The 22557-nt window shown below is 40.5% G+C and overlaps 1 protein-coding gene across 5 annotated transcripts in view; it reads right to left on the reverse strand.

Moving 5' to 3' along the window:
• Positions 1 to 22557, reverse strand: part of AGAP1 (ArfGAP with GTPase domain, ankyrin repeat and PH domain 1) — a 380161-nt gene that overhangs the window by 216995 nt on the left and 140609 nt on the right. The gene's annotated exons all lie outside the window — the stretch shown is intronic.

Here is a 22557-nt window from a genome sequence, read left to right on the forward strand (position 1 = left end):
ACGTATGAGCAACTTTGTCAGAGTATTCCTAGATTAGAATATGTCCACAAATGCGAATTATTTTTTTCCAAAAGGCAGTACCACCACTACCGCAGTTTAGGCAGCTGAGTGGGTAGGTGGGATCTCTGCTGAAAAACATACAGCGAGAAATATTGCTTTTCAAGAATGCTGGATGTAAGCTCTGACCATAGGTAAATATCATTTTGCTGTTGAGAGAGGCCAACTAGTGGATGCCATTAACCAATTTAAGACTATTCCGAGTCAAAAACCTTCAGATTAATATCGAAGTGTCTGTAATTGAAATGTCAGTCCAGAGAAAGTTATACAATTAAAACAAATGTTCTTCTAGAAATGTGAATAGAGAACACAAGAAAGCAGAAATATTTTTGCCCCATAGCTTTCAGGTTCCACCTCATCCAAAAGATGATTCAGTCCTTTTGAATTTAATGTGAATATACTTGCTAAGGTCTTTCTCTAAAACAGATGAATACCGACTTAATCTACGTGGCGGATATAAAAAATAATCAAGATAGCGACAAGCATTTCAACTACCTTTAAAAATCAATTGCATTCTCTTTACTTTTATATATTCAATTAAGCTATCAATTTCTGAGAGATTCTTATTGTAACCATCTATCTGTAGTATGAAAAGCTAAACAAAGTTTATTTGCAAAGTCAAGAACTCTTCTGCAAATACACAGGGGTATGCCAAGGATATTTAGAGTCGTAAACCAGAAGAATCGACGTTTAGCAAATATTTGGTCTTTGGGGAAGACTGATGCTAACTTCTAATACATTTAAACTTAATTTCACAAGCCAGAATGACTAGAAGCTATATTTTGCTTTAAGGCCTTGTTAATTAAAAGCATGTGAAATTCCCAGTCTGAAAGATGAATAAAACGTCCAAGTTTGGAGAGAAAGCTCTTGACTTGAATGCCTCTCCTTCCATGCCTGACCTAGCTCGCCAAAACAAAATTAACCTTCCCACCCCCTGCCACTTTCATCTGTAACGCTACTTTTTTGTTAGTCAAAGCACTCGTTGGGAAGCAGCCCCTACTACTAACTTCTGTCTGGGTTGTTTCTTGGAAGGACGGTGGCACTAGGGAGGAAAACTCAGCGTTCCGGCGGTCTCTGAGCTGCCAAGCAAGGTTTCGGCACTCCAGCACAGCAGCTCTGCCTTGCAAACCGCCACCGCTCCCATTTGCACATAGAAATAAGTTACCCGTGCACTAATTTCCCCCTGCAAAGTTCTCCTATTCTGCCCTCGACAGCGTGGGGCTGAGTACCAGAGGACTAAATCCACTTGCAGGAGGAAGAGCGGGTCACCTCCTCTCCCCGAAACCCAGAGCTGTGCCTCCGTAATGAACCCGGCTCCTCTTTGTGCTCCGTTTGGGAGCTAATCACCATTAGAAATACTGTTGCCAGAGTAACTGCTCTGACAGAGTTGTCTTTCCTTGGTTCAAAGGGCTGTTCATCACATGTCAACTCCTTGTGCAGTGCCCAGGCTGCTTCGACGGGGGCAGCCGGGTCTCTAAAATCTCATTAGCACAGCTTAATTCAAGTATAAAGACAAGAAAGGCAGAGGCCTGGGGGGAAAATACTCCTTACAAGAAGTTCAAGACACAAGGTAAGACTGCCTCATCTAGCCCCACACCTATTAAAACTGAAAATACAAAGGTACCTCTGCCTCGCACAATAGATGCATTTAGGGAAGCCTCGTCTGGCCCAAGACCTGATCAGTTTTAATACAGGTCCTGGAAAACGGATCAATGACCTGATCGCTCCTCTCCTTCCCAAAAGGCAGTGAATGGAGTTACCGCTGCGCCCTTTAATGGGGCTTTTTACCAAGAAACACTTGAAATAATAGAAGGGAAGACTCCAGGCATATAATACCTGTAACATCTGGCAATATTTCTCTTCTCAGTTATCACCGGTACAAGAGGATTGCGTATTCAGAAGATGCACACGGTCTTCCTGAATTACTGCTAATTTAAATCAAAATTGGTTTCTCATAAAAACGTGTGTAAGATCATTTATCTTTGCTATGTGTCCGAGTATGAGTGAACACCAGGTTCAGTTAAAACCTGCCAATTTGTGCAAAAGATGGGAATGCAACTCCCATCTAAATTTTCTTCCACTTACTGACAGACAGAAAATAGCTTTCAGCCGAAGTCAGAATGCTCACGGCTGGCTAAAAAACAACAGAAGGGACAAATACTCATGAATACCTATTTTAATGCTGGGGAGAAAAAAAAAATAATCTGAAAGTTTACACAAAGATTACCTTTCAACTTGAAACATCACCTCCTACGCTCACAGATCACTTTGAGTGCCGAACAACACAGTATCTTTGCAGAAAGTCTCTGTTCAACTCACATCACCCATTAGTGATTAGATCTGTTTTAAATTAAACTCAAGTGCTCTCGATAGAAGGAACGCCCAGACCTCTGAATATGAATGTTGACTTTGTCAAATTCTACAGCAATTTTTTGCAAACTTGTGGTTTGGAGTAACATTCACGACGATTATTGATCTGATGCTTTTGCAGACCATCAAGAGATCTCTGCCTACAAAAGGCACAGAATATTAACCTTGCTGCAACTGCTGCCAAACAAGACTCTTGATGAGATCGTGATTTATAAGGAAGTCTGAGCAATACGCACGCTATACTGCATCTTCGGGAAGGGCATGCTCTTACTCTACGGTCAAAGGCCATAGTGATGCTTTTAAGTGAGAAAATTAACGTTTCATCAAAGGCTTACGTAAGAAACCTGATCCTGATTAATTAATAAAAATGGTGAAAAATGAATTTTACATGAGCACAGGGTCAAAATACTTGCTCAGTGCCTAAAATTGCAAGGAAAGGAAAGAGCTTCAGAAACATCCCAAAATTTGTCACCCTTCATTTTCGGACCCCAGGCTTGAGGACAACTGTGAGCTTGGCCATCCAGCGTGACCCCGCACCGCTCGGCACCCGCGCCCTCCCCAGCCGGGCACCTGCTTTTCTTAGAAGATGCATCATCCCAAGGTTGCAGTTATTCAGGCGCATCCCAGTGTCTGCGCGTACAGCGGCCAGAGCATCTCTGCCAGCTGGCCTGAACAACGTGCAGGACACCACACACTCTTTCCATGTTTGACACCTTGAACTCTTCCTGCCTCCTTCCATTCCACGGACTAATCCTTGCTTTTAAAAAGTATTTTACAGTATCAGTAGCGGGCACCAGCCTTTACTGCTGTAATTCCTATAGAACAGAGAAACTGATACAGCAGAAAACATCTCCAGCCAACAATACGAATCACAGGGCACAAATACCACTAGACAGACCTTAACTAATACACATCTAAGCCCTGGTCCCTAAAAAAATCCCAGTAACCTCAACAGAACCTGGAAAGGGAAAGTAGAAGCAGCATAACTAGAATAACTGACACCTCAACAAAATCACGGTTCATCAGATGAACAAATATAACTTGTTTCTGCCCATAAGCCCTGCTGAGGGTTTGTTTCATGCGAAAAGCCCTGCCTAAGGAAAACACGCTGTGGGAAGTTACCATATATAGCAGCTTACATTTTTACGGCAACTGCATTTTAGCTTAATATTCCACGTTTACAATAAGTAAGTGTTCAATAAAAACAAATTTATTCCACAATTACATATTACAGGCAAAGCAGTAATAATTACAAGAGCAAGCACTAACCACAAACGTTTTTGAATGGGAAACACTAATGGAAGTACCCACTATTAAAACCATTGTGCCCATTTTAAATTCAAGCCATTTTTTTAGGCTAAACTACTTTTATACTTCTCCCTTTAAAAGGAGAGCTTGGCATACCACATGCCAGCTGTAATGCAGAAATAAGTGCTAGACTCCTATAGTCTTTGGGCTTGAATATAGTCATTTCTCAAGCTAATTTCTAGGGGGATAAAAAAAGCCAGTATGTATCTGTGTGCATCCTAAATGTGTTGCCAATAAAAATTCTCCGTTCCCCTCACTTCTCGCATGGTTAAATACTGAGCTTCCGCATCACTCTTGAAATCACAGTAACACCGGATACTGCTTCCCAGAACCTGTTAAAAGATGTGTTAACTCAGTAATGCTAAATAAACCCACTTAGTTTTCTAAGTTAGAGAGAAGCTATCACTCCTACACTATGCAAGTAAAATTACGCAAATAAATTAATCTTCTAGAAGCGTCGCTATACTGTATGCCTGTTGTCACAAGTTTCTAAGAAGTAAAATCCTTCACTAGCTGGGAGTGAATACTATATACTGATAAGGATGACTGTCTTTTCTGATTACACGTGGTCTTCCTTGGGATATCTAAAGCTAAAATGTAGACACAAGCTTATTTAAGATGACTCCAGGGAGAGTTTCAAATTTGCTCCCAAGTTTTAATATAGGATCCAATTCTTACCTGAATTCCCTTTGTCTCATTATGTTAAAACAAATTTATCTTCATTTCTGTTTCCATTACCTTGTAGGGCTGTTAATTTGCTGGAAAATAAATTAAGCTATAGTGTGATTGCTCCTAATACTTGGGGGATTTAAATGCTGACCGTAATAAACAGTTACCTTCAGGGTGGAACAAAGTCAAGGCTACTCATGTTAATTTTGGAATGAAAAAAATTGCCAGGATAGCCAAGTACACAGCTATGAAGCTAGAGACAGAACCCCCACAAAACATGAACAAAGCAGGATACGCAATGCTATACACCTGTATTACTCTTCACCTTCCCTAACGTGGGATGGTTAAAACTTCAAGCTGTACACAATTGTTCGATAGATCCACTTATATTCTCCCGGGAACGATGGGCTAATAGGCTGCTCAGCAGCAAGTCTACTTGTAGCAGAGCGGGCTCTTCGAACTCACCCTGGCTGGAGTTAATCAACAGAAGAAATGAATACACTGAACATAACGTACACTACAAAGAACAGTTGGTAGCTTTATTATATTGTCATTTTATTGTATTCTTACACAGGCTCCTCAAAAAAGCTTGAAGTTGCATCTTATTACTAAAATGCACAATTCTTTCACCCTACTAAAACAATTCTGTAACTCCTCACATACAGATAAGTTTCAAGAGCTATAAGGCTATTCCATAACACCCATCAATAGGAAATCCATGTATGAACACAGGAATTTTATACTGAAAAATACTGTTTCACCATCACCACAGTTAACAATCAAGCTCAGCTACAACAGGCTGGTTCAGTGTTAATGTTTCTAAAAGACTTTAACACAATTCTCCTTAAAGTAAATTTAAAACCACACTTTAGTGGTACTGTTTTTGTGATGCCTTCATTGAAATACACATTTCAGCTCTGGTTCTCAGAAGTAACAACTGTTCTTGTTTTACTAGATACAAAAATACAGTTATAAATAAGGCTGAGTATTAAATATCTCTAATCAATGCCAATATGTATTTTTTCCTCCACAGGTAACTATGATGAACACTGCATATCACTTATTTCCAACTTGGATGCAAATCACTGTCTCCAAAGATTAGGTAAGCAAGTATGTCAATAAATCCGCTAGACAACCTGGAAAGCATCTGGCATCTAAGGAAATTTAAAATACAAACCTATGCTTTCTTCACTACTCAAGCCACGTTGCAAGTAGAAGCACATGGCTTGAGGACTGATAAGGCAAACACTGTGTCAGACGTACAGGTAAAGACTTCTGCAACGTGGATTTACCGAACCAGGAAATCATGAAGTTCTGCTGATCTTTCCGTCACAACAGAATCAAGTCATACACCCTGTTACTTCCCACACAAAGGCACAATTTTAAACACAAAAGTTAGAAATGTTCAAACAAGGAAAATAAACAAAACCAAAAACCAAACAGAAAACAGCCCATTCAAATACAATGATAACAAATTGATGTGTTTCATAAAATCCCCATAAATAAAATAATTGGGGTTTTAGCCATCCTTTAAGAACAAAATTCTTAAGCATAGTATTGTTGTATGTTATTTGATTCTATCTCAAAACACAGAATTATTTATTAATCATATTAATCATGTCAAAACATAGAACTAACTAACATACTACAATACCATGCTTAAGAATTTTACCCCCCGGCAAGCAATTTCACATCTACATTTTGAAGCAACTTCATGGCAAGACCATTTTGTAGGGCACGTTATTGAATTAAAGGTTTCATAGACAATATTTATACTTTCTAAAGACTTAGGCACATACAATAAGGTCCCTAACAGCACACAAAATGACAGAAAGTTTCTGGTTACATTAGTGAGAATCAGACATATCCGTCATTGTAGAAATAAACTTATTCCCATTTACTAAACCAAATTCACCTTAGCTTATGCCTCATTCAGAGAGTTCTATTAATTCACCTGTGAAGTAAAGGTTTTGTTACCAAAAAGAAAGGGCCTTTCATCAGAACAATCAATGATTTTTTTTTTTTTTTTTAACTTCCCTAAAAATCCAAAGTCTCTGAGCCCAGAGGTGGCACCGTGCCTATAGCACACCTGGTCCCCAAACAAGGGCTGTGTCCCCAGTGTAGCAGAGTGAAAAAAAATATAATTTGTGAATAGAAATTACGTATCTTCAAATTCTGAAGTATTGCGGCAGTCCTAAAACTAGCTTGTTTGTAAGCCAGGCGGAGTCTGGATGCTCTAAGGGCAGGGTTTAGCACTCCCTTCACAGAGGACAAAAAGCTCTCTCTAGAGCCAGTGACCACCGCAACCATGGGTGACCCAATCTACTGCTTTGCCCCAACTCAAGATGGTCCACAAACTTTGGACATAAACTCCCTTTCCAGCCAGAATTGGCAGAAAGCAGACAGAAACTAACCTCTGAAGTTGCAAGGCGATGCGGCTGGACGAGAGAATGAAAACCAGAATGCGGTTTAAGGGCACTCCAAACACAAGCTACACTGTCCACCTTTCTGATGCTCTGCTAATGGATCTTGTGGAAAACTACCTCATTTTATTTAGTGTTTAAATATCCAGTCTTATGCTCTGTTTAGATATAAAGTCATCTATTGTATTACTAAAGGTTAAATAATTCTTCATTTGTTTTTGTGGCTTTTATGCATGCTCAGCTGTCATAGAAGGAGTAACCCGCCAGAGTCGAAGCATCATACAGCGTTTAACATAAATCTCACAAAACATAAGCCCCCCTTTGCACTTTAATCATTTGCTAACAGTTACAATAAGATTGTATTAAAAATTTAAACTGCCCTACTTAACGCAATTTACCTTCAAAGGTCCATTTCCAGAGAATGAATTCCAATGATATAAATGTCGAACACTTGATCAGATTTATTGCACCGAAGAATATTTCTCTTGATACAGATCTGACGAGTGGAAGCTAATGGCTTTAGTTTTATTACTTTTTAAGCACTTAATGGGAAAATTTAGACATTTTCACAAGACTAAGCTCCAGCAAGAATGGTACATTTACAGAATGACAGCACAGAAGAAAGCTGTGCAATCTCTTTAGAGATGGTCGGTTCAACGGTGTTATTAATAGAGAGATTAACGTAAAGTATTTATCCAGATGATCTGTCACACAATAGTTAATCCCGAGCGCCCCTCTGCTAAACAGGGACAGGGAAGATACGCCAAAACTGCTGACTACAGGCAAGTTTCCATACTGAATTGGGGCCAAAACACACAGTCTTGGGGGGAAGACAGCTGAGGTCACCCTGAGATTGTAAAATAAGGAGTTAAGTGATACTGCTGTAGGTACAAATCAGTCAGCTCCTACAGGTAATTAGGGGACACACACTAGTTACCCAAGGACTAGCAAATTACCAAGAAAACCTACCCACTTCCCACCTTTCCATACCAACCATGTTTTCCAGAAACATGCAAAGTCCTTGTGAAATACTACAAAGCAATAGTTTTGCTTGTCCAAGAAATTTTTTTTTTTTTTTTTTTTTTACTGAAAGACAGCTGGGAGTCTTCAGATTTCAATTAACATCTAGGTACTTATCCAATCAATCATCAAGTGCTATAAATTTGCTATATTTCTCATTAGTTACACTATTGCATGGCTTAAATCTAAACATACCTTTCCGTGAGACTGTAAATTACGATGCATAAGACACAAGCAACTGTGTCAGCCATCAGAAGAGGCATAAATGATGAGAGCAAGTCAATTATATGTATGCTAAACTGAAGCTGATTTACTCCTCACAATTTTTTTTTTATAAAAAAGTATCACCAACAGAAGCACCACTAACACACTACATCTCTTCAAGTTTGCATATATGACTTGAAACCGGTAATGACCTGTCTTTATTAATATTAACAAGGTTTATGCACAAAATCCAATCTTCTATGGAAAAAGATATTTCTTCAGCATCTGCCAGTAATGTTCCTTCGTTAAGTGCAGATAGGTGAAGGTTTGGTTTTCTTCAAGCTCTGAAGTTAAAAGTGGTTTTGTGACTCCGAAAACCATCTGCAGCCTTTCCAAAGGGCACGCACGTGGCAAGACACTCCAGAAGGTACTTAATATTTTGCGCGCCTAGAAATCCTGGGGTCTATTATGCCGAAGCCAAAAGCATGTACATTCATACATTTAGTAACAAAACTATTGGCTTTTTAGTCTTATACCAGCTTTTTAATAATTCTTCTGAATTAATGCTCTCACAGCGCTCATGCTCTGAGTGAGGCATGGCCTTCTCTGCAGTTGATACCAGCCCCTCAAAGCCTGGACGAAAGCAGAGGATCCCTTGACTGAAAACAACTCCTAGATACTACTTTTAAATTCCAAGATAAACAACATTTGTTTCACAACCAAAGCCCAAGCAATTCACAAACAAATGGCAAATACGTCACCACCACATGAAAACACATTTCCATTTTCCTACCACATCTGCTTCATGCCTAGTTAGATTAATTGTTGATTTTAAATCCACTGACAAGGGACCACACTGGCTTCCCCAGAAGGCAGGACAACTCCTGCCCACATAGGAGCACTACGGCTGCAGGTGCCGTCAGCTCTGTCCGGTGCCCACGGCCACAGCGGCACCCTCACCTTGCCAGGTACGGCTGGGTCTCACCCCAACGTCATAAGGACAGAGATGACTTGTCTTTCTCGGAAGAAGCTCTGCTGGAAATTAAGGCTTCGGTTGCGCACAGATGTGTAAGGTACAAAAGAAATTTAAAAACGGAAACTTTCATTCAAGGGCTATAAATAAACAGCCAAAAAAAAAAAAATCAAAGAAAACCAGACAACAGCAAACTGAGAGACAAAGCACAGGGCCCGGCTACTCCACGCTAGTTACCAATTATTAGCAGATAATTAAGTGAAGTCAGATGTACTGTCAGGGTACCCATCAAGAAACCTCTTCTCATCCCACCTGGGTGGGGGCTGCCCTGCCAAATCATGGATGCTTGGCAGTTCAAATGAGCAAGAAAAAGCTCTTCCTGGCAAAATTTTTATGCCGCACTTGAAAATTTAATCATCTCTTCCTTACATATCCCCCACATTTTTAAATCCAATACCGGTGGTGGCCAGAGTATTGCTATGACATTTGCAGTCCCACAAGCACAGACACTGGCAAGAAAAGGGAGGAGCAAATAACACAAACCAGTTGTCAGCATCAAAGCAGGCAGCGACATCCAAGAAAACACAGCACAGGTATTTTAACCCCAAAACTCTCAAAATGCTTTCTGAACCCCGGGCACATCCAGGGAGCAACCAGTTGACACCAAATAAATTTGCTGGAGTCCCCAGTTTTCATAATCCCTTAATAAAACTAGTTGAGCGACTGTGCCCAACAGTCACAATTAATAGTCAGGATAATTTTCGTAACACGGTCCCATTCATCTGATAACTAACTTTCCAGCTTACTTCTTAAAACAAAATAGACCATGCATTGCTAAAAAAAAGTCTACATAGATCACAGGAAAATTATTACCTCTGGAATGACAAAATTAATGAAATGCCAAAATACGTAAAGAGAAGCTATTCAAAAAGTAGTTTCATATTTTACAGACTTATGTCTTTGAGTTGTACAGTACAATACGATGCTGTATTTTCAGGTTCCCCCAAAATACTACTAGATCCTTGTTGCGTGAAAAGGGGCAAAGCAGTTTTGGCAGAAGATAAACCCCCTTGCGTTCTAACACTCCTCACCGAGGTGGGAGGCTAGGTGCGGCTAGGTTTAAATTCTGAGTGATGCCCAATTCAGCACTGTCAGTCCAGTCGCGTTTAATATGTATTAAACTATTACGATTTGGATACACTAGTAGTGGACTGCACCTTCAGTCTAGTCGTGCTCATGAACCACTCTCGAGTCTTTGGTCGCGTTCAGTGAGAAACCAAAACAACTAGCTACTTAAAAAAGTGCAGTTTATTTAAACAACAGATATATAGGTTCTTAGGATTGCCAGTGATAAATACACTGTCTGCAAAGCACGTGCAAATGAAAGTATTGTTACATATACAAAACGCGTGACAAAGTTATAAATAATACACCCTGGCTATAAATGTAGAAAAGAGATTCTCTAGAGAAATTTCTAAGTTTCCCGAGGAAGCACTCGGTATAATCTAAGTCTTACCCCAAGGTGTCCCTATGGCGGGGAAGAGAGGCTCAGCCCGTCGACTGATCCCAGAAGTCAGTGATGTAATTCTTTATGATGGTGTCTTCCCTGGGTATCCCCCCTCTCTCGGGCTATTTTTATACTATTTGTTATCTTCAAGGTGGAGTTTGAGTGACTTTAGTCATACATACTTTTATCATGAGTGGTGTAAATTTTTCTCGCTTCACAATTAAAGGTATAGTTTACGAGAAATTCAGGGCGCAGACTCAAGAAGGAGTGGTCGCACCTTGGAGGTGGGTAGCCTTCAGGATGGAGGTGTGTTTTGGTATTATAATGACATTATAATGAGCAAAGTTCGCACAAAGGACAGCATTTCATCAAAATTTGACAAAATGTTGGCTCTGAGCATCTAGCGGGCAGCTAATTGGCAGCTTATCGGTTTCATGGTATCACCCCATTCCCGTATCCGCTATACATCATAAGGTAAAGCCGCGGAATAATTGCATCCCGTCCCGTACCTCATGTAGCTTATCAGGGAACCACAGATGTTGTGTCCTTCATGCCAGTTGCGGCTATTTTCTACCTCAGAAGCCTCTTGATTTTATACTTTTCCTTAATGTGTGAACAATGCTGTACTTTTGTATTCTTTAGCCAATTTAGTATTTATTCCACAATCCTACAATGGACATAGTGTGGCCACGTTGCTTTGGGTATGCGTGCATGCACAACTCAACTAAGGAAAAGAAAGAGAATTTCATATAAGCGAACAAAATATACATTAAAGGTTGCTCTACCCCAAGAATCTAAGTGTCATTAAAGTAACCATATGAACAGGACAACGAGCTGCCATTAACTATCCAGTTCAAGGGATATTTTTATCCTTGGCAAAGGATTTGGGATGCCCAGATGCCAAGAGCTATGCCAGCCCAATGCTGCATCCAGTTAAGGTACATATCCCTCAACGAGCTTCTCAAAACACTCCACCTGACTGTCCACCCACAGTCTTAGTGACTACCAGTAAATAAAGTTACCTGTTAAGCAACTCAGTGTTTAAGACTGGTCACCACACAGGGCAATCCCACCTTCTCTAAAAACCAAAGTGAGTGGCTTTCCAGATAAAATTCACTGTGCATTTACTATTGATGGAAATCACATTACCACAAAAGATCGGTGCTTTCTTTTTTATGAAGTGGGAAGAGGCAAAAGTTCCACCTTCAATGGTCACAAGTTTCCTTCTGCAACACCAGGGACTTACCACTGCATGTGACCTCATCAGACCAAGCTTCAATTTTAAACTTAAATTGTATGCAATTAGTTTAAGGATTCTCTACTCTAGAGAATGAGAAAAACGCATGTATTTTGAACTCGGGAACAGCCCTGGATGTCTTCTGGCATAGGAATTCAGAAGACCAATGCCAATACTTATTGTGTTTTACTACACACACCACCCCCCTACATTCAGGCAGGCCTTTAAACTCTGAATACACAAGTGCTAATCCCAGCACAGCAAACAGTTTCAATAGGATTTGCATATGCAAAAGGATTTGTTGAAAGGGAACAATTTGCAATGCATTTCAGAAATGGCTTTTGAAGAACAATCTATGCTAATAATAAACTTTAATGTTTAAAATGTGTTTGTTACACAACAGAGAACATTACAAAAGGATTATGTTTATTACACCAGTTCTAAATGTTTGATAGCTCAGACAAAAGCATCCCTTTATTATAAGAGGAAAAAGCGAGCTATTCTCTTTAATAAATGTTACTAAATACACTGCAAACACACACAGGAACGGACAAAACTGTAGAAGCTAAGAGACAGCAATGTAAAATCAGCATTTTGACAGAGTTTTTCATTTAACAACTCAGATGAAAGAGCTTTAGTATGCTGTATGCCAAAAATAACAAATACGTAAGAGCAACAGTGACTCTTCTGGAAGCTCAAGGGATGGCCGGAAGCACCAGGGCCTGACGCACCAGCAGAACAGCGCACGCCACGGCCCCTCCCAAGGTGAAGTCCAAGCTCCTCATGAGGCTCCCCAGGCTCAGGATCGCCCCCCGCCTTTGTTCCGACAGCCCCTACTTTCCAACCTGAGCACAGGTTTTTGTTTTCCTGCTCTGAGCAGGCTGGTGTTATTCTCACAGTTTTATAGCAAGGGGCAGGGGGAATTTTCCCTTCTGTCTGGAGACAAGGCACCTTGCCTGTTAGCTCTTATTCTTTCATCCAGCAATGCTAAGCCAGCAAAGTCATTTTGTACCAAAAATTTTGAAGTTAAATCCACAAAAGACAGGTAAAATCAACAACCAAGAGACAACATATAAGGGACAACTAAAGAAATGAAGCTTTAGACATTTTGCACTGCCCTCTGTATTTGAGGGCTTGTTGGACCGGCTGTACAGAACACACGCTGTAAGGCAGCAGATGGGATGTTAACACGTTTTAAGATTTGTCAATAAAAAAAATTTTTGGGGAAAAAAAAAATCAGATTAAGCAATCATGCCATAATAAAGAGCACAGCAGTAGGAAGAGCAATGAAGACCTCCTGGCAAGCCAGACTACACCCCAAAAAGCAGCAAATAAGACACAGTTTACACAGGCCTCTTAGAAGTAAAACAGATGCAAGTAAGAAAAGGGTTGTCGCTGGAATAAAGAAAGTGTAAACTGGCACTTTAAGGAGCTCATGTTCTGCTGAAGCCCTTTTTGGCCCTTCTCTAACCTTGTGGTCAGCTCCGCCACCCTCCATTACAGCATCATTAGCAACTGCAAAAGCAGGGCTAAAGAACCAACTCGCTAACAGATATTACCAAGCACTATTTTTTTTTTTTTTTTTTTTTTTTTTTTTTTTAAAATCCTCGCATTTGGATACATCCCCAGCAATTGAGCCCTGTTAGCAGCCGCGCTGTTACCATGTTACTCACTATGCAATCAGTTTGCTGTTCAGGTCACTTGGCTCGAAAAGAATCGCAGAAATTGCCACTGCTCTTTTCCAGCTCCTGTCACCAGCTCCACCAGGAACTGCAGCATGATAAAATTTAGCAAAGGGATGTTTTTCCATAATTCAACCTCTGCCAAGCTGACAGGACATCTGACTTATTTCTATTCTGTTTTTTCTTTTTTTCTGTACGGAGAAGACTCTGCAAGATGCAAGACAATTTAGCAGCAGCACTACTTTCCCAAGATACTAAACATAACAGCGACAAAACACTCAACGCAGACTGTAAAATGACAAAGCAGGAATAGATTAGAAATTAAAATTGCAGCACAAAAAACCTGAAAGCATGCCATTTATTCAGAGGGGCTTCTATCTACAATATGGTGCATTTTAAAAAAGCAGTACTTGATTACGATAGATTGGAAATGATACTTAACAAAAAATGAGAGCAGATACTGTCATCTTTTCAGATACACTTACCAAACTGAACACAACCTCCATTCCTGGAGAAAGAACAATCGCATTCTTTCAGATTAGTGCCTATATCCACATCAGCACACAGAACTATAATTTATGGCTACAGTACAGACATTACTGACACATACATGTTCAACAGTAATTTTTAATATTTAGTGGAGGACAAATTAATGTGTATGATGGGACAGTAACAAAAATCACATTTTATTCATGGTACTGGATGCATAAGCAGGTGTGGCAGGACACATCCAGAAACAAAATCTCCAAGTTTACAACACCAGCTGCAGATAAGGCAGAGATTTTAAGAAGTAAGAAAATTTTCAAACTTTCTGCCTCTTCCAGAATTTGTTTTCACTTCAGCTTTTGGTGTTAATGGAAAACAATTCCTAATTGCTTGCAAGACACTCCACAAATGTGCTTATAACATTTTACCTCTGAAATACAGTTTACGTGATCCTCTAAAAGGCGCTGCTGATGCCTCTCACTCTCAGGACTATTGCCAATAAAAGCAATTGACCACCAAACAACTGATACTTCCTGCCCCGGAGTTTTTCTTGAAGTTTGCATTAAGGGATATAAACCTACCGGAGCAATTCTGAACCTTCAGTATTGGAAATCTTATTCTTTCACATTTTGATGAAATGTATCAACATTCTTGTTTCCATTTAGTGAAGAATTTTTGCACACGATGTTTCTCCAGGAAGTGCTCGATTCGTAGAGCTCAGTTTAAGACTTTCTATATGACATTGACTTCAGATATTGAATAATTTCCTCCTACCGACTAACGTGGGACCCTCCCATAACAACGTAAAGTCTGATGTATGGTATCGGAACTGGTGGAGAACACCCCATTTAAGGGTATGTGTCTGAAAGATTAAACGGAAATCAGTTAAGTCCGGGGAGAAATTCTGTAGAGACATAAAAGGAGCCACTACAAAACCACCAATTAAGCTAAATTCTTGTTTCCAGAACTGCACATACGAAATAAGATTATTTATTGACGGTGCTTAAGAGTTATGGCCAGGTAAGAGTAAGGGCAAAGTTTCATAACATCAAGTTTAGAATAAAACATATGCAGAAACAAACTTTGCAAGACAAGACGGATCAGATTTGTGTATTTATGTATTTTTTTTTCTACTGACTTTCACTACTAAATGCTTAGAATTTTCTGATTCAGTTATACATAGCACAGAAGAAAATTGTCTAAAGACTGTTTATAAAATATATTAACACCTGTTTAAAGTTTGCTGTCTTCCCCAAGCAACGCAAAACAGGAAAAGAAAGAATACCACGTGGAGGTATTCAACTAAAGAATTTCCCCAAGTAGGGAATTACCCCTCCCCTGCATGGCTATGGTGAGGTGCCGGGGAGACAGACAGCAGAGAGCCATATCCTCCAGCAAGCGAGAGGTCTTGGAAAGGGCTGTTCCACTGCGTTCGGACCTAAAGTCCGAAAGGATATGGGTTGTTCTGGTTGATTGATTGATTTATTTATTTATTAAATTGGGAAGTACACAAGGCACCTAAAAAAGAAAAAAACAGCTTCTCCCGCATGCAATGAAGAAAAATTGACATTTTGAAACCTTTTTCGAACACTAACAGCTTAAATGTCACTGACGGTCAAACTTAAGAGCAAGGATGAGGTGTAGAAATACTGCCCACCAGCGTCAGGAAGGGGGCTGGTGGCAGGGCCGGGCCTCGGCTGACAGGCCCGTTCCTCACACCCGGGCTGCTGCCCACGCAGGGAGGCAAAACCCAACCCTCCCACCGCTTCGGATAACCTGACGCCCCGTGAAACTCGGGGCACACAGACAGGCTGCCGGCAGCCCCTCTGGCCGGCTAACGACGAGCGGCACGAACGGAATTACCGAGCTCGCTGGCCCAAGCGCTCAGCCTGGAAGAGGCCGGCCGCCAGCCGGGCCCTCGCGCACGGGCCTTTCGCGGAGGAACGGGGCTGGCGGCGGGCAGGAGCAGCCGGGGAAAGTCTCCACGTCCCCGGCGAGGAGGGAAGGGCGGTGGGGGGGTGTTTCGCAGCCCCGGGGAGGCGGCGGGATGGGCCGGGAGGGGCCTGTCAGGCCCGGGGCTACCTCAGCCCCCCGGCCGCGGCCCCCGGGGGGAGGCCGGGGGGCAGGCACCGCCCCCGACACCGGCCGGCCCTGCCTTCCATGCTTTGTTTGCACTGAAACGTTAGATAAAAGCCTTAATTTTATCCTCATTTAAACACCGATTGGTGCTTAGAGTGAACGGGGGCAGAGGGTTTGTTGCTCCAGGCTAAGCCATAGTATTAAGGACAAAAATTACACCCCTTTTATTCCTCCTGCTTAAAAAATTAAGGAATATACAAATATCTAGATATAACAAACCAAAAAGATTTGTTCCCCAGTATTGCTGCAGCACGGAGGAGCTTGTCAAAGTTTCGCCAGGCTGATCCAGACCATCTTTGACCAGCCTAAGGGATGAGTAACCACAGCAGCACATTGCTGGGGGTGCTGTACCGCAGCCCCCAGTGCGCTCCAAAAAGTCACCCAAATACAGGGAATTCCAGGAGAAATTCCAGAGGACCTGCTCCCCAGCCCTGCAACCCACTGCCCCAGCCTCCCGCTCCCAAACAGAAGCAGCCCTCGGGCCACATCTAGTGCAAGAGTGAATGTTGCCTCCTCTTCCTAAAATAGCTGTCAGCAGAATAGCACTGAGACTTTATTTACTTCCCATTAGACTGATTAACATTTCCTAACGAAAACACATCTATAAAAGCTGACTTGATAATACTGATAGCAAGTGACAGCCTTTCCCTGCTATCCGCCTGTACAAGGATTAATTTGTCATCTTCCATCCCTTAATGGAGAATTTGTACTTCAAGGTTCCCCTTTTAGAGTTGTTCAACACAACATTAGAAATATTATTTGGATTTGCAAATAAAAGATTTCTGGTAAATGTTCACACACAACAGACACACTCAATAACAAAAGATTAGTTTAATTTTCAAATAAAACCCCCACAAAAAACAGCACAACATCACAGACAAAGGTCCAATCTGTGAGGGAGCAACGGCCTCTAACTCCTGCCTCAATATTCACAGGTTTATTGGTATTCTGGGCATTTTTATTTCAAAATTTGTGTGTTACAGCCATCCATACAAGGTAAAACCTCCCAAATCTGTGTTTTGATGACATGTATGTGACAGACACATATATCCTACAGCCTGCAGAACAGAACGGTGTATTTGAGCTTTCACCTTCTCCCTTGTTTAGGATGCATGCCAAAGCACTAAAACCCAAACCTGAACCCCAAATAAACACCAGCCCTAACCAACGCGTTTTTCTTAAGACAGACATGGCAGCAACAATGCCATCCGTGCTGAGACAATTAAGTTGCATCAAAAATCTTCCACCAAGTGTATCTTCACAGGATGTGATTTGTCTGACAGGACCTTAACTGGAAGCCTCTAAATCTTGATGTTGCAGAAATCCCTTCCCAACAGGGTTCATCAGAACATACATATATACATATATACACACAGAGACACAAATACATACGTGTGTATATATACACAAGACAAAAAAAGAAATACAGTTCTATGCATTCCTACTAGCCACACAAACACGTCAGACTGCAAGCCCTTGAGGTTGGAAATTAAGAAATTTTAAAGTTATAGTACTAAGATGACTAACCAGTGGGTTTACATCATTTTGCCTTACACATAGAGGGTTAGAGTAGTAATGACAGCAACATAAAGGATCTCCACACTGAAAGTTTGTGTTGAACGATGTAAATACCTTCTACTTTGATCACTAGCAGGTATACAACCAAAGTGCAGTGCTAAGCTACTGTAACAGGCTCAACTCAATCGAAATCAGATCCAAACCCTTTTGTTTCACACCCAGTGACGCAAGCTATATTGATGGTAAAATTTTATCTTCTAAATATTTGAACATTTGCTTCTCCCCTGCGATGTCAGAAAATTGCACAGCACACAGTTAAATGGGTCAAAGAAAATCTGAACATAAAGCAGGGAAAGACGTGCAATTATGAATACATCATGAACAAAAATAAAAGTCATTCTTATGCATTAATGGTACATCAAGCTAATTCAATAAGGCTAAAATCATTAAAAAGGCATCCTGGGGCAGTACACAGTCATTACAATACTGTGCTGACAAGAAATATTAAAATAATCATTTCCGATGTCATTGATAAAATCCATTCTGATAAGCAGGAACTCCCCCCCCTTCTTAACTGGGAAATCTGAAGTAAAATGGATCTTATTAGCATTTGATTTATTTTTAAAAACATAATTCCCTTGTCCAACAATTCCCAATTCCAAATATCAAAAGCTACAAAGAATTTACTATCCTCCATCATTGGGCACATTATTAAGCTAATCCCCTGGAACCTGGAAGTTTTCTTTTTAATTTCAGACTGAATTTCAGGGCCTGCTCGTGCAGCTCTGACTTCAAGCAGCATCAGAGATCAGTCCCAAGTGGGAAAACGCTGAAAGTTAAAAACAGCCCTCTAAAATGTTCAAAATCCTGCTTCACTTCAGAGTATGAACTTTTACACAAAACAGCTGATCGTCACATCACAGGGTGCCTGAATACTTACCGCACTTAGGAAATTACAAGCTCTATCCTACTACAAATTAAACAGTTGAATTTGTAAATTATTATTAGGGTATCAGAAAACAAGTGATTCATCATATGCACGTTCCAAAGGACTACGAATAACCATCCTGACAACTACTGCTTACAAATTACAGTTTTCAGTTTCTCAAAGCATTAAAAACCAGTTATTTAAAAATACATAGATGTGCATTAACTACACATCAGCCTTCATAAAAAGCTTCTGCACACAGAAGTGAAATATTATTGTAAAGCAGTTCGTATTACAAAATAAGAACCTACGGACTCAATGATCTTCAAGGTCTTTTCCAACCTAAATGACTCTCTGGTTCTATACTCTGTTACAATCAATAGTGAGCTTATCAACTGTAATCAAGCATTGTAAACAATGTATTTGGATTTAACTAAAGAAAGCAGCATTTTCATCATAATAATCATTCAAGTTAAATTATTCTACCACTCAACTGCGGGGAAAATAGGAAATGAGTCACAACAGACAACCACTAACAGAGTTCAGTGGATGCTTGCAGGGGAAAAATTAGAAATTTACTTTCTAACGTGTGCACAATGAAGGAGTAAAAGACCCTTCAATGCCACTTCCAATTTCTTCCTCAGAAAGGTAGGTCTACATCACATCAAGGCAGAAAACAGAAACAAGAAACTAGATTTTAGAGAAATCTTGTAAAACGGCACCCTTTGCGACAAACTAATAATTGGTATGTTAAAGAAAAGTCTGCTCTAACTTGGACTGGTAAGAGGGGCTCGGACAATGGAAGTTTACAGACAGTTTCAGGTTTACCAACTCACTGGCAATTCAAAGTTCCTGAAAAACAGAAGGGGGAGAGGAAGAACAGGGTACATTTGGACCATAAATTATGTATGTAAATCCCAGCTGATGCAAACCATTGCACAGTGTTTGACTTGACTAAAATAAAGAGTGTGCAATGGGAGCATTAGCATGACTAAACCAAACCTAATCTCACCTATTGCGTCCACTGCAATATCCACATTAAAAAAAACAACCAAACAAACAACCCCCCCTGCCCCCAAACAAAACAACACCTAAGCAACAAACCACCCATAGCAATCAACATTATTCTAAAAATTTAAAACAAGTGAAGCATTCAAAGTTACCACCCAAGAAAAGCTGTGGGACCTTGGCTGACATACTGAAATACCCTCGCAGACCTACCAAAGCAAACACTTGGAGCATCTAAACACCAAGCATTACCTACCCTGGAATATAACAAATAGTGATTAAATCCCGTACCTAAATACCAAGAACAGGTACCCATCCAGCTGGGAGCAAAGTCTAAAACCAATTTCAATACACAAAAAACGGTCTTAATAGGTATAATAGCTCCATGTCTTGCATCCAGCTACTAACTTGTTCAACAACTATTTTTCCTCAGCAACACACAATAAAAAAAACCTTTCTTACCCATTCACCTATTAATGAAATGCAATAATTGGTCTGTACCCCTTTCAAGTTTGCTGAAAAATGCAGTTAATTCATGAAGGCTGCTCGCACTGACTCGAGGTTTCCTCAAAATAGGAAGAAATGCTTAAGAGTATATTATGTGAACACCTCTACTTCACCTGTTCCTCCTCCCCTCAGCCCTTCTTTTCCTTGCTCATTGACAATATTTACATCAAGAAGTGTTTTTTTCAAGTAGCACTAGACTTTCTGATGTTGGATAATTGGCTCCATTTATTTTGGAGAGGATCTGAATGCAAAGAGAAGTTATTAACCAATGCTGTGTGCTGTTGAGCAAGCAGGGATGAAAGTCCATTGAGGGGGGCCGAAGAGGCAGTCCCTCAAAAGGTTATATTGCAGAATTCACTTGCATTTAAAAAAGCAAAAATACTAAACTATGGGTGTGGGGTCCAAGTCATGCAACCAGGCAGATGTTTGGCTCCCTTGTTGAAGAAGGGGCCTGACTCCTTTAGCATAAGATGAGGAAGAGCCACTCCAGTTTAAGAGCAGCTTCAGAGAGGATGCGACACTTGGCAGAAGCCAACAAGGTAACGGACTGCCTGCACGCAGACTCACAGAGCACTAACATGTTCTACAGTTGCAACAGCAAGTCACAAGCCATTACGTTACATCAGGTGTGGTTATATACATTTTATATTCCATGCCTATCAACACACAAAGAATTTGGAATGGAATTGCAGCACATGTGCAAAACTTCCGTACATTTCATCACACAAGCTTTAATTTCCTATTGAATACAATTTCACAAAAGAAGTAACATATTTTTTGCCGAAAAAGTAAAAGAAGCGAAGTAATTGTCATTAGTCAAAGGCTTTCACACTATTAGTGGTCATTAAAGCAATGGTGATATAGCCAGCCCCTACAGTGCTTCCCACCATCCCACTCATCTCCCACTAAGTCAGCCTGCTGACGTACATTACAATGATATTTCACATCCTTTTTCTGAAGGAAGGATAATTTAGAAATTTTCTTCACACTTCTGCACTTCTACCCCTTGCCTTTCAAAGGTCTGCCTATAGACTATATGAACCCTCTGGAGAAGCCACTAAAACCGCTCTTCAGCCTACATTCAACCCAAACGTCCTAGAGTTGCACAAACCAAGCGTCATTTAGTCAAGCGCTCCCTGTTAACAATGTGCGCTGTTCATTCACACCCCCTCACATAATGGGCTTAAAAAGTTGCTTTGTTTCTGGCTGAAATAAACAGCAAAAATTATCAGGAATTGGATTTAGGCCCAGATGTGTCTGGCGACTGTAACACACTTATACAGAAGCATTCTTAATCCTATTAGTTGGCAAATGTTAAATAGCTGGTTGACTGCCGTGTAGGTAAAACAAAACCTTGATATTTCTTAAACACACGCTCTTTCTAAGTTCTTTCTACTTACTGCTGAAATTTAGCGGAGAGACAAATACGCTTCCTGGAAGCTTAACAAGTTTATCACACTACCTTTGTGCCAAGAGACTTCTCTCTCAAAAGTGTGGGGGGAGAAAAGTAGACTGTCAAAGACCCACAAACACCATGACTTGGAATATAGAATTAGAAATCTAACTATAGCTAGCATTCAAAAATAAATGTACTAACAAAAAACCCTAATGGTTCTTTGAAACTCGTATTCAAAACAGAAAAATCCAGGCAGTGAAAACAGTGATTTCTGCAACTCGTTCAAGCGGAAACAGTGAGCAAAGCGCAAAGATGCAGCTTCAAATGCATTCCTCTGAAATCCTACAAACAGGATGGTAGGATTGGAATTACACCTACCACAGGGCACGTCAGTATTTTCCATTTAAGAACTTGAATGTTTTGCTTTCCTTTTTTAATTTTTAATTAATTTTTTTTGTACATACAGATGTGACACTGTCTCACATTACCACAGACAGCACAGGTCTTTGCTGTGAAAAATGAAAAGCTGGCAACAAAAAAATAAAACAAACCCAGAACTAAGGAGCTCTGAGAAGTATTTCAACATAATTAAGAAGGTTTTTACATGCAGAAGAACCACTGTGAGGAAAAGCGGACGCGTTCAGCCACTGGACAACCCTGATTAGAAGGGAAGACAGCAAAGCCCCAAGACACCTGGCTGAATTTCCACTAGAGGGTGCACGAAGCCCATCTCATCCAGCACAGACAAGCAAGCAGCCCTTCTCCAGGCACGCAACTTCTTCCATGGGGGAGCTGATCCAAAATAGTTACACATGGTCAGAAAGCACTTTTTTTTTTTTTGAGATGATACACAATGATCCCAAATGATCCCCAAACTAGAACGTTGCTGCTAATGATGTTTTAAATCACCCTTAAGCAGCCAACTTCACTTCTACACCTGTACATAAGACTCCCAACCTCTAACGCTCCATGAACGCCGTGTGTTACTTCTCATGATTACTCTGTCGCTGTTTTCTCCATTTATTCTGCATCTCTCAAGTGTGGAAGACAATTTTCAACCACTTTGCACAAATTGCCTCTCTGTGTCTCCATGAGCACTAAATCAAAACTAAGAAAATTTTGCTG

The sequence above is a fragment of the Rissa tridactyla genome, chromosome 7, assembly GCF_028500815.1.
Source record: "Rissa tridactyla isolate bRisTri1 chromosome 7, bRisTri1.patW.cur.20221130, whole genome shotgun sequence".
In the NCBI taxonomy this organism is placed as follows: domain Eukaryota; kingdom Metazoa; phylum Chordata; class Aves; order Charadriiformes; family Laridae; genus Rissa; species Rissa tridactyla.